The sequence below is a fragment of the Monodelphis domestica genome, chromosome 6 (assembly GCF_027887165.1).
Source record: "Monodelphis domestica isolate mMonDom1 chromosome 6, mMonDom1.pri, whole genome shotgun sequence".
In the NCBI taxonomy this organism is placed as follows: Eukaryota; Metazoa; Chordata; class Mammalia; order Didelphimorphia; family Didelphidae; genus Monodelphis; species Monodelphis domestica.
In genome coordinates this window covers 11,105,461-11,118,558 of record NC_077232.1, presented here as the reverse complement: position 1 = coordinate 11,118,558, position 13,098 = coordinate 11,105,461, and the positions used below count along the sequence as shown (strand labels likewise).

The 13,098-nt window shown below is 41.6% G+C and overlaps 1 long non-coding RNA gene across 1 annotated transcript; it reads right to left on the bottom strand.

Annotated features, from left to right (window-relative positions):
- Positions 1–4,179: 4,179 nt before the first annotated feature.
- LOC130454967 (uncharacterized) lies at positions 4,180–12,262 on the bottom strand. Its single transcript, XR_008912706.1, has 2 exons — positions 10,960–12,262; positions 4,180–10,908 (listed from the first exon to the last, which is right to left on the bottom strand). It is a non-coding gene; the product is annotated as an uncharacterized LOC130454967 (long non-coding RNA).
- Between the last annotated feature and the right edge of the window lie 836 nt (positions 12,263–13,098).

The window sequence follows — 13,098 nt, the reverse complement described above, 5'->3', positions numbered from 1 at the left end:
TACATCATAAAGGGAAATCTCACTCCAATGGAAAATAGTATGTATGTATGGTAACCAGAGTGGACCTCCTGGGGGCTGGATCCTCCAGAGACCAGAAGGAACAACAGTCAAAGCTCCAACTAGGGAATCTAACATAACAGGATGAGGGCTCTGAGAGCCCATGAGTACTGACCCCTCTTGGGGAGCCTGGGGGAAGCAGAGGTCTGAGCTCTAGGCACTCAGGGTAGGGGGTTCTTACATTCTGGATGTTGATCGCCCCACTCTAGGGTTACCATACCCAGGACCCTGAGAGAACAACAGCCAGACCCTCCAAGTGAGGATGGAGCAGAAATAAGAAGCAGGGAAATGACCCAAGGATCCAGAGACCCCAGGCAACAGTCCTTGGGGCTTAGGAGAGTAACACAAGACTTGGAAGATACTTACTAGTCCCTGATACTTGAAGAGGAGACTGCTTTCCCCAGAGGGGATGAAAGCTATGCAAACTGATGAACAATCTCATAGTTATCCCCTAGGAGGACATAGTCAAGTCAGGGCAATTAATAACACTGATATAGCACCTGCTGTGTGCCATGCACTATGCTAAACACTTTACAATTATTCTCTCTCGTGATCCTCACAACAACCCTGGGAAATAGGTACTATTTTAATTCCCATTTTACAGATGAGGAAACTGAGGCTAAAAGTGTTGAAGTCATTTTCGCAGGGTTGCACAGCTAGTAAATATGCGAGACAGGATTTGAACACAGATCTTCCAGATTTCAGGCTTAACACTCTTTGGACTATTCCACCTGCTTGTCTCAACTCACATGTAAGATGTGATCCTTCTAGCACCCCTGTAAGGTAAAAACACAAATCTTGTCCTGTATGCCCATTTTACAAAAGAGAAGACTAAGGCTCTAATGAAGGTTAATGGCTGGATTGTTGTTGCAGGATTGAGAATAAGTTTTTCTGACTCTCAGTCTAGCAATTGGGTCACCACAGCTGAGCACAGTGCCTGGCTTATGGTAGGTTCCTGATAGATGCTAGATGACTGACTGATTGACTATTATGTTATTTATGATGGCTGTTCCAAACCTTCTTCTCTTTCTTCAAGTCCCCAACTCCATCCTTCACTGCTTGTTCTCAGCAGAGATCTGCATGTGATTGACTAGGTTCTCATACAGCCTCTTTGGTTTCAGACTCTTCCCCACTTATTCCTGGCACTGCTGAGTCCTATCTACCATTACCATTTCCACTTAAATTGCACCCTGGTTTAGATCCTCTTCCTCTTCTGTTGTGGACTGTTCTGACCATTTGCACTGTTTCTCCATCCTCCATGTGAAATGCTTTCCCTCCTCATTGTCACCTCCTACCTCCTTTGCCTTTCTTAAAGTTCCAGCTAAAATCCCATCTTCTATAGGAAGACTTCTCCAATGCTCTAAGTTTTAGGGTCACTCCTCTCTGGATTTCCCCCTATTTATCCTCTAGAGAGCTTGTTGGCACATATACTTTGCTTATTGTTGTCTCCTTTAGACTGTGAGCTCCTTTAGGGTAGAGCCTATATCTTGTCTCTTTTTGTATATCTAGAATCTAGCACAGGACATGGAAGATTATTGACCCTTAGGAGATGCTTGCAGACCGACCGACATCCCCAGACCACAAGGGATGTTTCTCTCTCAGACTGACAGCAGAAGGTGGGTCAGGAGCTGGGCTGGTTCTTTCCACCAATTCTTCTCTCACCTTGGATTCTTCTTGATGAAAGTTTGAGCCTCTTGAACCCACTGAGGTAATACATGGGAACCCAGAAGTGAGAGCACCCAATCCTTGCTCTTTCTCAATGACTGGGCTATGTGATGATACATTCCCTTAACTTCTTTATTCTTCAAGGTCTTCACTGACATATGAGATGTAATGATGCTACTACCCAGGGTGTCAAGGAGTCATCAACAATAAGGTCTAGTCTGGTTAGTGATTGTTAAAATGTGCAAAAGCTTCTATTTGAGACTATAGGGATTCTGGGCAGCATTATTTCCATTTTATAGAGGAGGAAAATAGAGCTCAGCAATTTTAAGTGGTTCATCCAGTGAATTACCAACTTACAGAGTTGGTAATGGTCAAGACTAGCATTCAGACTCTGGTCTGTCCAGAGTCCAAGGCCTTTATTCTATCCATTAGACTCCCTTGGCTCTCAAGGCAATCTTCTGGCAACACCGGCCATGCTTCTTTCTCCACATCTTTGTACCCCTGGAAAAAATTCAGTTAATCCAGAATTCTTCAGTCATCAGCATGGCTGGGAGAATCAGGCAAAAAGTGACCAGAATGATTACCCAACCAACACATGGTGTCAGGAATGGGGGCACAGAGGCAAGGGAGGGTAGCCTACCAGGGCTGGGGAGCAGGGACTTGAACAACCTTTAGATGGAGGAGGATACCTTATAAAGGTCTCTTTTATGGGGCTCTTCTCTTACTCTACTCACCTCTTGTCTTCATCTCCCACTTGGTCTAGTTGGGAGTGGGGAGAGCATATTTTGCATTGGGACCACCAAGCCTTGAAACAGTAGGCCAGGCACTGCTCTCCCCACAAACTACCAAGAGAGAGAGAGAGTTCCCAGTCATGTGAGGGGAAGGACTGGGGCTTCAGATGACTTCATCCAAAGATCCTCAGCCCAGTGAAGAGGTGCCATGGGGAGGATATGGAGAGGATCCAGTCCAGCCTGGAGGCTTTTAGGAAGAGATTCATTGAGAGATGCCAGGGGTGGAGTTTCGAAGGGAGGAGGTGAAGTGGTACCAGGCTTTCCTCTGACATCACCTGACTGAGTCTCAGGGAGGGGCTGGGCAGCTTGCAGGACACAAATAGCCCTGTGGACCCTGCTGGTCCCAAAGCGCTCCCAGCCTCCTTCAGCCCAGAGCCTCAGGAGCCAACCATCACCACCATGAGACCTTTCCTTGTTGCCTTCCTTCTGGTCACCCTGGCTGCTTGCTCCTATGAAGGTGAGTTTTGGTTTCTTTTTATGGGAACGTGATACTCCAAAGATTTTTTATTTTAAACCATAAACTTATGGAAAGCATTCCTAGAAAGTGCACAGCATCAACTGAGATCACAAGGTGTGTCTGTATAGCAATCCTCTGGTGGGAAATCAAGTTCCTTCATTAAAAAAGTTACTCTGTTCTGCCTGTTTAAGATTTGATGATTTTAAGAATCATAATCTCCCAAAGGAAATAGTAGCCAATGACTTATTTATTACCTCTTTATGTCAGAGACTTTATGATTTCATCTATGTAGGGAGCTCCCAGGAAGGGAACTCCCCGGATCCCCAGCTGGCCGAGCTCTCCCCAAAAGGGTCATTTCCCCAACTACCTCCCCTGTGAAATGGGAAGACTGGAGTAGAAATCATGGAGCTTTTCAGATTAGAACTCAAGTCTCCTTCATGCGGTGAAACAAAGGTTCATAAATTTAAAGCTAGAAGGGGTTAACTTCAGGGACATCTGACTCATTCTACAAATGGACACAAAGAAGGTAGAGAAAGGATAAATGACTTGCCCAGGGTCATACAACCAATGAACATCTCGGGATTGCTTGGAACCAATGTCTTCCTGACCCCACATCTAGCACCCTATCCATTACTCCACACTGCCTCTTCAAGAAGCAGCCTACAAAAAAACTCAAAGCATATCAGTGGAGTTCTTAAGGAGTCATCTTGTCTGTTCCTCAACTGCCATGTAAGATCACATCTACTATCATCATCACAAAGGAAAGGTTTCCCTAGGGACTCCCTTTTCTGTTTCTCTTTGCTTAAGTCAAGAATTATGTCAAGGAGGGGGCCAAGGAGTTTGCCAACATGGGAAAACTGTGCAACTTTACCCATGCCAGCCAGCCCTTCCCACACAAAAAGATTTCCTTTTTGTGTCTTCCAGCTGATTCTGCTGAGTTTCTCCTGAAGGATACGGAAAATCCGGAAGATGCCGAGGAGGAGCTTTTATCTGAACTTATACATTCTTCATGCCACCAAAACACAGATGAAAAAATGGAGCCAGTCCTTCAAATGGCTAAGGTAAGAATGTTCATACATGACTATCATACAGTGCCTAGTGTAAGACTCTATGGCTTACAAGACTCATCCACAGGGTTGGCCAGTCCTGTGACATCCTGTTTGGGGTAACGAAAAATGAAGAGTAACAAAAGAAGAGATGGACACTATATGAAAAGAGAGAAATAGTGCCAATTTTATTTGCTTCACACAGAACTTTTATAGGCAAAGACTACTTAGACAAAAAACCTACAGGAATGTACAACTCTACATTCCAGAAACCCTAATCTTGATCAAGGGATAGGCAGGTGTTCGAAGGTCAGCCTACATTCTTCCGTTAATGCAAATACAAACAAAGGGGAAGGGGACAGACAAGGGGATAGGCGCCCACCTAATCGCAATTAGCCCTTCATAAATTTTATCCCGCAGCCTTCTTGTTTACATTCCATCCTTGGTCCCAAGATGGGCGAAGGTGTCAATCCTTATCTTTGTCTGAAGCAAAGATAAGTAAGTCCACAACTTTATCTTAGGCAAATACAAATAAAGAAAAGAGGAGGTATTCCTCGACTACAATTCCCCCTATTTGTTCTGCAAAAGACTTCTGTGGAGAGCCAAGATTCGGCCAATTTTTCCCAAGCTGGACAAAAGGATTTGGAACAGACAGGGAAGAAGGACCGCTAAGATAACTATGAACAATATGAAGGTTAATATGGTTATACTCATTTGAGCCAAAGGAGACAGCCAACTTTGGCCTGACTTGATCCAATTGTATAACGAATCAGCGATATGTTCGGGGCGAAGGTCCTCAGCTAAAGAGTTATCCATCTCATCAATGATGTGGTTCAATTGTTGGATGTCCTCTGAGATGTTACTCTTTAACCAAAGACCTTGTAAATCACTTCTAATTTTTTCGAATGCATCAGACATGTTAGCTTTAACAGGAAGAAAGCAAAAGGCTGAATAGCGATAATCACACCTTAATTTACCCTTGATAGCTAAAATTTCTACTTGATTGGTTAATAACAATACATATTTAGATATTTGTTGTAAAGCATAAAAAACCCTTGTATTAATATCCTGCTGCAAGTGTAAAACCTGGGTCACATTCTGTGCTAGCCCATGTAAATATTCTGCATCATGTTCCAGGGTCCTTACATTAGCTACACTTTGTGCTAGTGAAACACTACTGACAGTTGTGGCTGTTATAGCGGCTATAAGAGCTACAATTCCTAAAACTAAGCAAGAAATACATCTTCTCTTCTTAGGGCTAATTAGTTGAGACAATTATTCCATTGCTCTATCTGCCGGTGAGTGATACCACCCCCCTGAGTGTTTACCTTGGATGTCTAATGTAACACTTCTAGTTACTGGATTTTGGACTTTTCCATTATAAGTAACATTAACATAACGAGACATATTTACTTTATCCAATGCCGGGGCTATCTTTCCATAATCAGTCAAAATCTGTGTGAAATTAGCAAAATGTAACCAATTAGCTCTGGGGGCATCACCCACAAAGGCGAGCTCTATCCTATAAAACAATCATGAAATTTATAAGAATCCAATTTCTTTCCAATACACCTAGTGTTGTTATGCCAATACATCCAAATCATATTTTTCCAATGAATACATGATGCCCTTTTAAATCTACATGACAGCAAGGGCAGAAACATATTAACAGTGTCTCTTTGTTCATATCCCATCACATATGGACAAATAGGTCTTTCTTGTCCCCAAATACTATCACAAGATTCCCCTAGCCAACCTAGATATTGCAGTTGGCCATAATCTTCATATTTTTCCCTTTTATCTACATGATAAGGTCCTATCCAGAAAGAGTCTGACAGGTCAGGATGACCATAATAATGCACCTGCAGAGATCTGAGGGGCAGGCATGCAGTCTCCTGCGAGGCACACTGGGGGTGCCTCAACTAGTCCAGTCCAATTGAAAGGCACAAACAAATTGTTGGCCTGATTGTTGTCCTTAGCTTGTCTCTCAAAATGGTAAATGCCAGGAATATCAGTTAGTTTTTGTATATAAGATGACTTCTGGTAAAGCGTGTCCCATGCTGACATGCTCTACCCAAGGTGGTTGTTCCCCAAAGACCATCTCTTTACTCCAGTAGCTGCACTTAAATTCTGGAATAGAAGCAGAAGAGTCAGTATCTTATGGAGATATTGTCAAGTCCCTTGTGAGGCTTCCTGTGTCCTCTCCTTGTCCTTCTCTTTATGGTCAATTTCTCGAACTCAGCAGGGAGGGAGCCGTACTCTGTCTTTACCTGTGAAGACACAAACAGAACCTCGGCCTTGCAGGACCACTGGGTGGTCCTTGCCTCTTGCCAAGTTTGATTATCATCTTTCCACATGCCAAGTTTTTGTTCTGGGGCAGGGAGCACAGGAGTGGTGCCTGAATTTCATGCAGAGACAAATTTTTCATCTCTGGATATATTATTGGAAGTAAAGATCAAATTATTTATAGTATATATAGCTATTGCCAATCATCAATGTGGGATGCTGTCTCCCCCTTTTTGTTTTAAAAGAAATGTTTTTTAAGATTTGATTACTGTGCTCCACAACAGTTTGTCCTTGTGGATTCTGTGGGATACCTGAGAGGTGAATAGCCCAAGTGTGGCAAAAAAGAAAAAATTGTTTGGAAGTATAAGCAGGTCCATTATCTGTTTTAAATGTTCTGGGGGGACCAGCCATCTCAAAAGTCATTAAGCAGTGATTAATAACATGAGAAGTTCTTTCTCCCATCAAGCAGGAAGCCCATAAAAATCCTGAAAAAGTATCCACAGTGACATGGATATATTTAAGTCGTCCAAAGGACCATTCATGGGTCATATCCATTTGTACTATTTAAGCCTCTGGGATTCACAGCAATATGCATTGGGGGGTTGTTTGGAACACAATTAGGACACTTTTTATTTAGAGTAAAGGTTCCTGAAATAACCAAAAAGCTAGTCAAACAGCTGTTAATTCATTTTGTTGGGTAGAAGAATAAGGAGTGGTAAAAATGACAGGTGAGCTGCCTTCCTTGTATACTCCTGTCACTTGTAATTAGCATTTGCATCAACACAAACATTAGGTCCTGATACCGGACAATCTCTTAGAATATTAGGAAAAAAAATAGGATGTTGTGACGAAAAAGAAAATAAGCCTTGTGGAGTGTAGGTGGTAATAGCAATGGGGTATGCTAACAGTAAAGACTAAATATTTCTGTAGTATATCTTTAGCAATGGGTACCTGGACTTCATGAGGATACTCTCCTAAACCTGAGACCACATGTTCTCTGCCTTTCCATATTAATTGAGCCATAAGACAGTCATAACTCTGTAAAGCCTTTCCCATTTTGCTTTTTTGATGTAACCATTCAATGACTCTTTGTTTCTCAGTTAAGGCACCTGTTGGTAACATTAAAGTTGCAAAAATAGTCACTTTCACAGCTAATTGAGGCTGATAATGGTTATCTTCTACTATCTCTAAAGCAAGAGAGGCCTCAGGTGTCAAAGTTCCAGGGCAATTCAAGTCAGAGCTCCCTTCCAGTATTTTGAATAAAGGTTGTAATTCAGTTGTAGTAAGAAATGAATATTGCCTGACACAATTGATATCACCTAACAATTTCTGATAATCATTAAAGCAGTCCTTTCTTAATTGTATTTTTGAGGCATAACGGATGTTGCCTATAACTGAGCCCCTAGATAGAGGACGGGACTTGTTTTGTGAATCTTTTCTTGAGTAATAGCTAAATGGTATTTTTGCAAGGTAATTTCCAATTGACTATAGATAGCACTTGCTTACTCGAGATTCATCTTCAGCCATGATAAGAATATCACCCATATAATGGACGATGTACAGAGCAGGAAAGTGTAGTCTTACAGAATGAAGGGCTGAAGCTACATCTTGTTGGCTGAATAATCTTATCATTCTGGACATGGAATGTTTGCATGAAAATTCACAGCTTCAAACAAGCTACTTGGTCAGACCAGGCCTGGCAAAGTTTGTTTGTTTGAGTGTCTTAAAACCTCTGAATCTACAATTAAAATACACTTATCTTAAGTTCTATCACACAGAGGTTGTTAACTCTTTGAGATCCCTAGTGCAGTTCATAAGTATTAGTGTGGAACTTCCTTCTCCTTCCTGTGTGCAAGGAAGGGGTTAATAGCTTCTGAGCAATTGATCCTAAGGCTCCTTGGCTCAATTTAGATTTATTACTTAACAGCCTTGTCCCATCCTTCTTTAACAAGTGAGCTTACTATAATATTGAATTTATCAAACCTCTTTCATAATAATTTACTCTCAGTGGATTTTAGTTTAAACTCCACAACTCCCAAATAACTTTGATTAAGTCCTTTAGCAATGTTTCAGTGTGTAACCAAACTGAAGCACAAAGCATTTACGTACACTCCTCAAAACCTGTCTAAAGTAGAATAAAACCTACAGTTTAGTTTTCGTTTAGCCTAAAATATTGCTATATTCCTGATTAAATTCCATCAACATTATTACAATTATATCTAATTCATACTAGAATTTAAGAATATCAGTTAGTATCTCTATTCATTACTCTTATTGCAGTGGAACACTTCATAAAACGAATCCAGACACCTCCAAATTCAATTATAAACTTATATAGATAGGTTATAAGATATAAAGTTATTTCCTTTCACATAAAGATTCTTATTTGACAATCAAACATAGTTTGATCACAAACATAGTTATGTGAGGTCAGAGATCCTGAGGTTTGTCCTCAGAGGCTGGTTACTTTCACAGTTACTTAATCACATCCCTAGTTAGCTATATGTTACCTGGCATTCCAGCCGGACCTCTTTGATATTCCTGAAGTTCCTTTTGTTACCTGACCTTCCTAATTCTTATCCTTCAGCTAATTAGAGTCCTTTTTTTTTTTCCAGCCTGCAAAAACTGTTTGACCTCCTGAGGGGGAGGGGGCTGAGTCTGTTTCCTAAAAAAAACTTAGGAAGGGATAAATCCCCTTTATCTACTTCAATTAATTATTTTCTCTTATTGGGACTACTTCATTATTTCTTCTGGCTTCCCCTCTTTACCATTATTGTAAGTAGAGGAAAGGCACTATATGGAATTGTATTCAATCTTCATGACAAGCCCTCTTGATTTCAGGGCTGGTTAAATTTGTCTTGTTAAGGACATGCAGTTTGTATATCATATACCCTTAACCTATTTAGGTGGAAAACTTAATTCTCTTCATAATACAAATGCATACATATTCTGTATTCACTCAGTATCACTAATTTCCAGCATTTGGTATCTGAATACATACATGTTCATCTCTAGATTACAAATTCCTTCCTATGCATTTTTCACATTTAAAAACAATTCATATAACCTTGATCAAAAACATCATTTAGAAATTCTCTCTTGCAAAATACCAAATTCTTAATACTAGTATTATAAAATTCCATGAACAGATTACTTAAACTTCTTGTGTGTCATATGATTTCTTGTTACTATTCCTGACAGCACATGCATTAAAATAAATCTGATTTGAAAAAATCCCAAATTTAATTTCTAGAATAAGTTCTTCTCAACAACATGATGACTTTTACATATATAAAGTAGCCAGTGCAATTTTTTGTCCTTATAGAATAAAATATTCCCTCTCTGTGTCAGTCTGGCTATCAGCCACATTTAGACAATTCTCAAATTCACTGAAACCATTATGCATAGCAATATTTAATAAAACAAACTTCTAACCAGGAATTTTGTTGTACTCAATAAAATCTGATTAATATTTCACATTTAACTGACAAATAGTTGCACGAAATTAAATTTAGATCATATCAAAATCATTAACAATACTCCCAAATTGCTTACATCAAACCATAGGATTAATCTTAAGTGAAAAATAGCCTCTAATTGTGGAGTAAAAATCTCCCTTTTTCTGCTCTGAATTTTTCTCTTTTTCGCTCCTTTGGGGGCCCATCCAAAGGAAGAAAGAGGAAAAAATCATTGAACAGGTATTTGCTTTTGTCCTCTGCTGAGGATTTTTGACAGACAAGTTCAATCTTGCAACTATCCCATTTTATATTCTTTCTTTTTGTGAGTGTCCAATTCAAGAATACATAGAGATGAGACTTTGACAAAGACAACAAAAAACAGAAACACACAACATTGTGACAAGCATGCTTTGAAAGGAAAAAATCAGTCTTTTAGGATCCATTCTAAAGAAAAAATATAATTTCCCTCTCACCCTTAGAGTATCTCGTATGCTCACCACCAAGGGGATCTCCGTAGCATTGAAACTGCATGACCAGCACACAGCGTCGGGGGTTATCCAAAGAGAACCGAAGGAAGGGTTCCAAGAAAAGAAAAGAATGGGGGGAAGGGGGTCCCTAATAGGGGACAGTTTAAACTAAAAAGCGAAAGAGAGAAAAAGTTGGGGAACAGAGGAGGCCCACAAATACTGCACTCTCTCTGTTCGATTCTTCTGCCCATCCGAGCTGCAGTCTCGGGGCAAAAGCTGTTAACTCTTCGTCATCCTTTGACCAGCAAAGGAATCGGGGTTACGAATGCAAGTCCCTGTCCGGGCAGCCATTTGTAAGACTCTATGGCTTACAAGACTCATCCACAGGGTTGGCCAGTCCTGTGACATCCTGTTTGGGGTAACGAAAAATGAAGAGTAACAAAAGAAGAGATGGACACTATATGAAAAGAGAGAAATAGTGCCAATTTTATTTGCTTCACACAGAACTTTTATAGGCAAAGACTACTTAGACAAAAAACCTACAGGAATGTACAACTCTACATTCCAGAAACCCTAATCTTGATCAAGGGATAGGCAGGTGTTCGAAGGTCAGCCTACATTCTTCCGTTAATGCAAATACAAACAAAGGGGAAGGGGACAGACAAGGGGATAGGCGCCCACCTAATCGCAATTAGCCCTTCATAAATTTTATCCGGCAGCCTAGGCGCCCACCTAATCGCAATTAGCCCTTCATAAATTTTATCCCGCAGCCTTCTTGTTTACATTCCATCCTTGGTCCCAAGATGGGCGAAGGTGTCAATCCTTATCTTTGTCTGAAGCAAAGATAAGTAAGTCCACAACTTTATCTTAGGCAAATACAAATAAAGAAAAGAGGAGGTATTCCTCGACTACACCTAGTAAGCCCCTCCCCAGTCCCCAGGCACAAATGACCAGGGATCCTGTCACAGACCGTGTTAATTCCCATCTCCCTCCTCCAGATGAGTGGGTGGCACTAGGTTCCCCTCCCTGGGTCAGAAATATGATTTAGCTTGGGTGAACCAGGATGTCTTCCTTCCCATGCTGAGATGATTGAGGATACTGTCTTCCCCCAGGCTGGGATACAAAGCTCTTCTCCCCCTCTCTGGCCTGGATCTGGCCTTGGGTCCTCCTGACTCTAAATACAAAGAGCAGTCTGCCTTCCTGGAGTCTGTGCATTCTCTTGGCTCCTCATCCATCACCAATGTTAGGGATGACTCTCTGGTGACTTCCAGGATTTCAGGCTATTTGTGTTCAGGCTCTGGTCCATTTTTCTTCCTCTCCTTAAACATGCTTGTGCTAGAGCTGAATCCTACAAGTAAATCCCTTCCCAATCACTGACTAATAGCCAAGAAAAAACTGCTAGAAGTGGGGAGGGAGAAACTGTCCTGACCTAGTGCGCCCAGGAAAAGCAGGGCCACGTTAACTCTCTCTCTGTTTCAGGAAGCAAAGGATCTCGACAAGAAATATAAAAGCAAGTGGGGACAGCAAGCTCCTGCTATCTCAAGATGGAACTAGCCTTCTGGATTTCCTGTTCCTCTTGTCAGCCAAGAGCCCAATTCCTGTAGAATGTAGTGAGAGAAACAGCCTGTGATCCTGAGGTCCTGTTTCAAAGCTTCCCTTCAATAAATCAAATGCAAAGCAATTCTGGGTGTGTCCCTTGTTTTCACTTGGCCTTGAGGCCTGAAGCTTAGGTTGGGAGGTGAGGAATTCAGGGAAGTGGCTAATGAAGCTGGTGATGGGAGCCAGGAGGTCAGTCAGTATGACTTGGGGAGTACTGCCAATCCACTTCCTGAAGCCTTAGGGATCCAGTCCTTTCCTGACCTCTTACTGAAGGCCTTTCTGATGTGACTGGCCACTTAAGCTGTTTGTGGCTTCAGATGATTCTTAGAAACTGGGCAGGTGTCATAAAAGCGGGACATCCTCATGGGCGGTGGTCGGTCCCAGTCTGCCTCCTGCAAGTGGACAAAAGAGTTCATTGCTCTCGATATCATCATGGTAGATTCAAGGAACTAACCTAGAGAAAAAAAAGAGATCAGTGCCATTCAGTAAGCCTTGATGAAGCTGCTACTGTGGACAGAGACGTACTTTATGGTAGAAGAGGTGCCACGTGTAGCACATTCTAGCCTCTGTATTAATAGGGGATTCCAGTGGGGGGATTTAGTAAGTGTAGAAGATGCCCACCTAGTTGATGTAATCCACATCATTTTAGAATAAATTGGAGAAGAGTTTACCAAGGGCTATTGGAGGTATGACAGAAAGGTCATTACTACTAAGCTTGGAACGTCAGAGAAGACTCCAGGGAGAGGGCAGCACTTGAGTGACCTTTAACATAAGAACCTGAGCATGCAAAGCATAACAGGGTAAAAATATTACAGATACAAAGCATCACACTGGCCCAATCAGTGCTGTCCAGGAAGGGGATGGGACACGATGACAGTGTGTGTTGTGGCTGGAGGAAAGAGAGAGAGGAATCCAGGTTTTCTGGAGAAGTGTCCCTCGGGGTATCTCAAACTGGTCTGGAAATCCAAACTGGTCCCAAAATGACCAGGGATTTAGGGTGCAAAGATCAGACCCAGGGAGGACTTTGGAGATTAGTGACATGAGCATATCTTAGGTTTAGCAATGGAAGATTAGCGGGGAAATTGGAGGATCACAGTGATGGCCACAAAGGGTTCAGGAGAGGAGTTGAATGAGGCAAAAGTGGAAGAGGGAAGAGAAGATAGGACCTGACTACAATAGTCCAAGAGAGTACAGTAGAGTGCTTAAGACAGGGATAGAGAACAGAGGAGCAAGGTAATAAATGGTAGACAGGGGGGAATAATAGGATGAAGG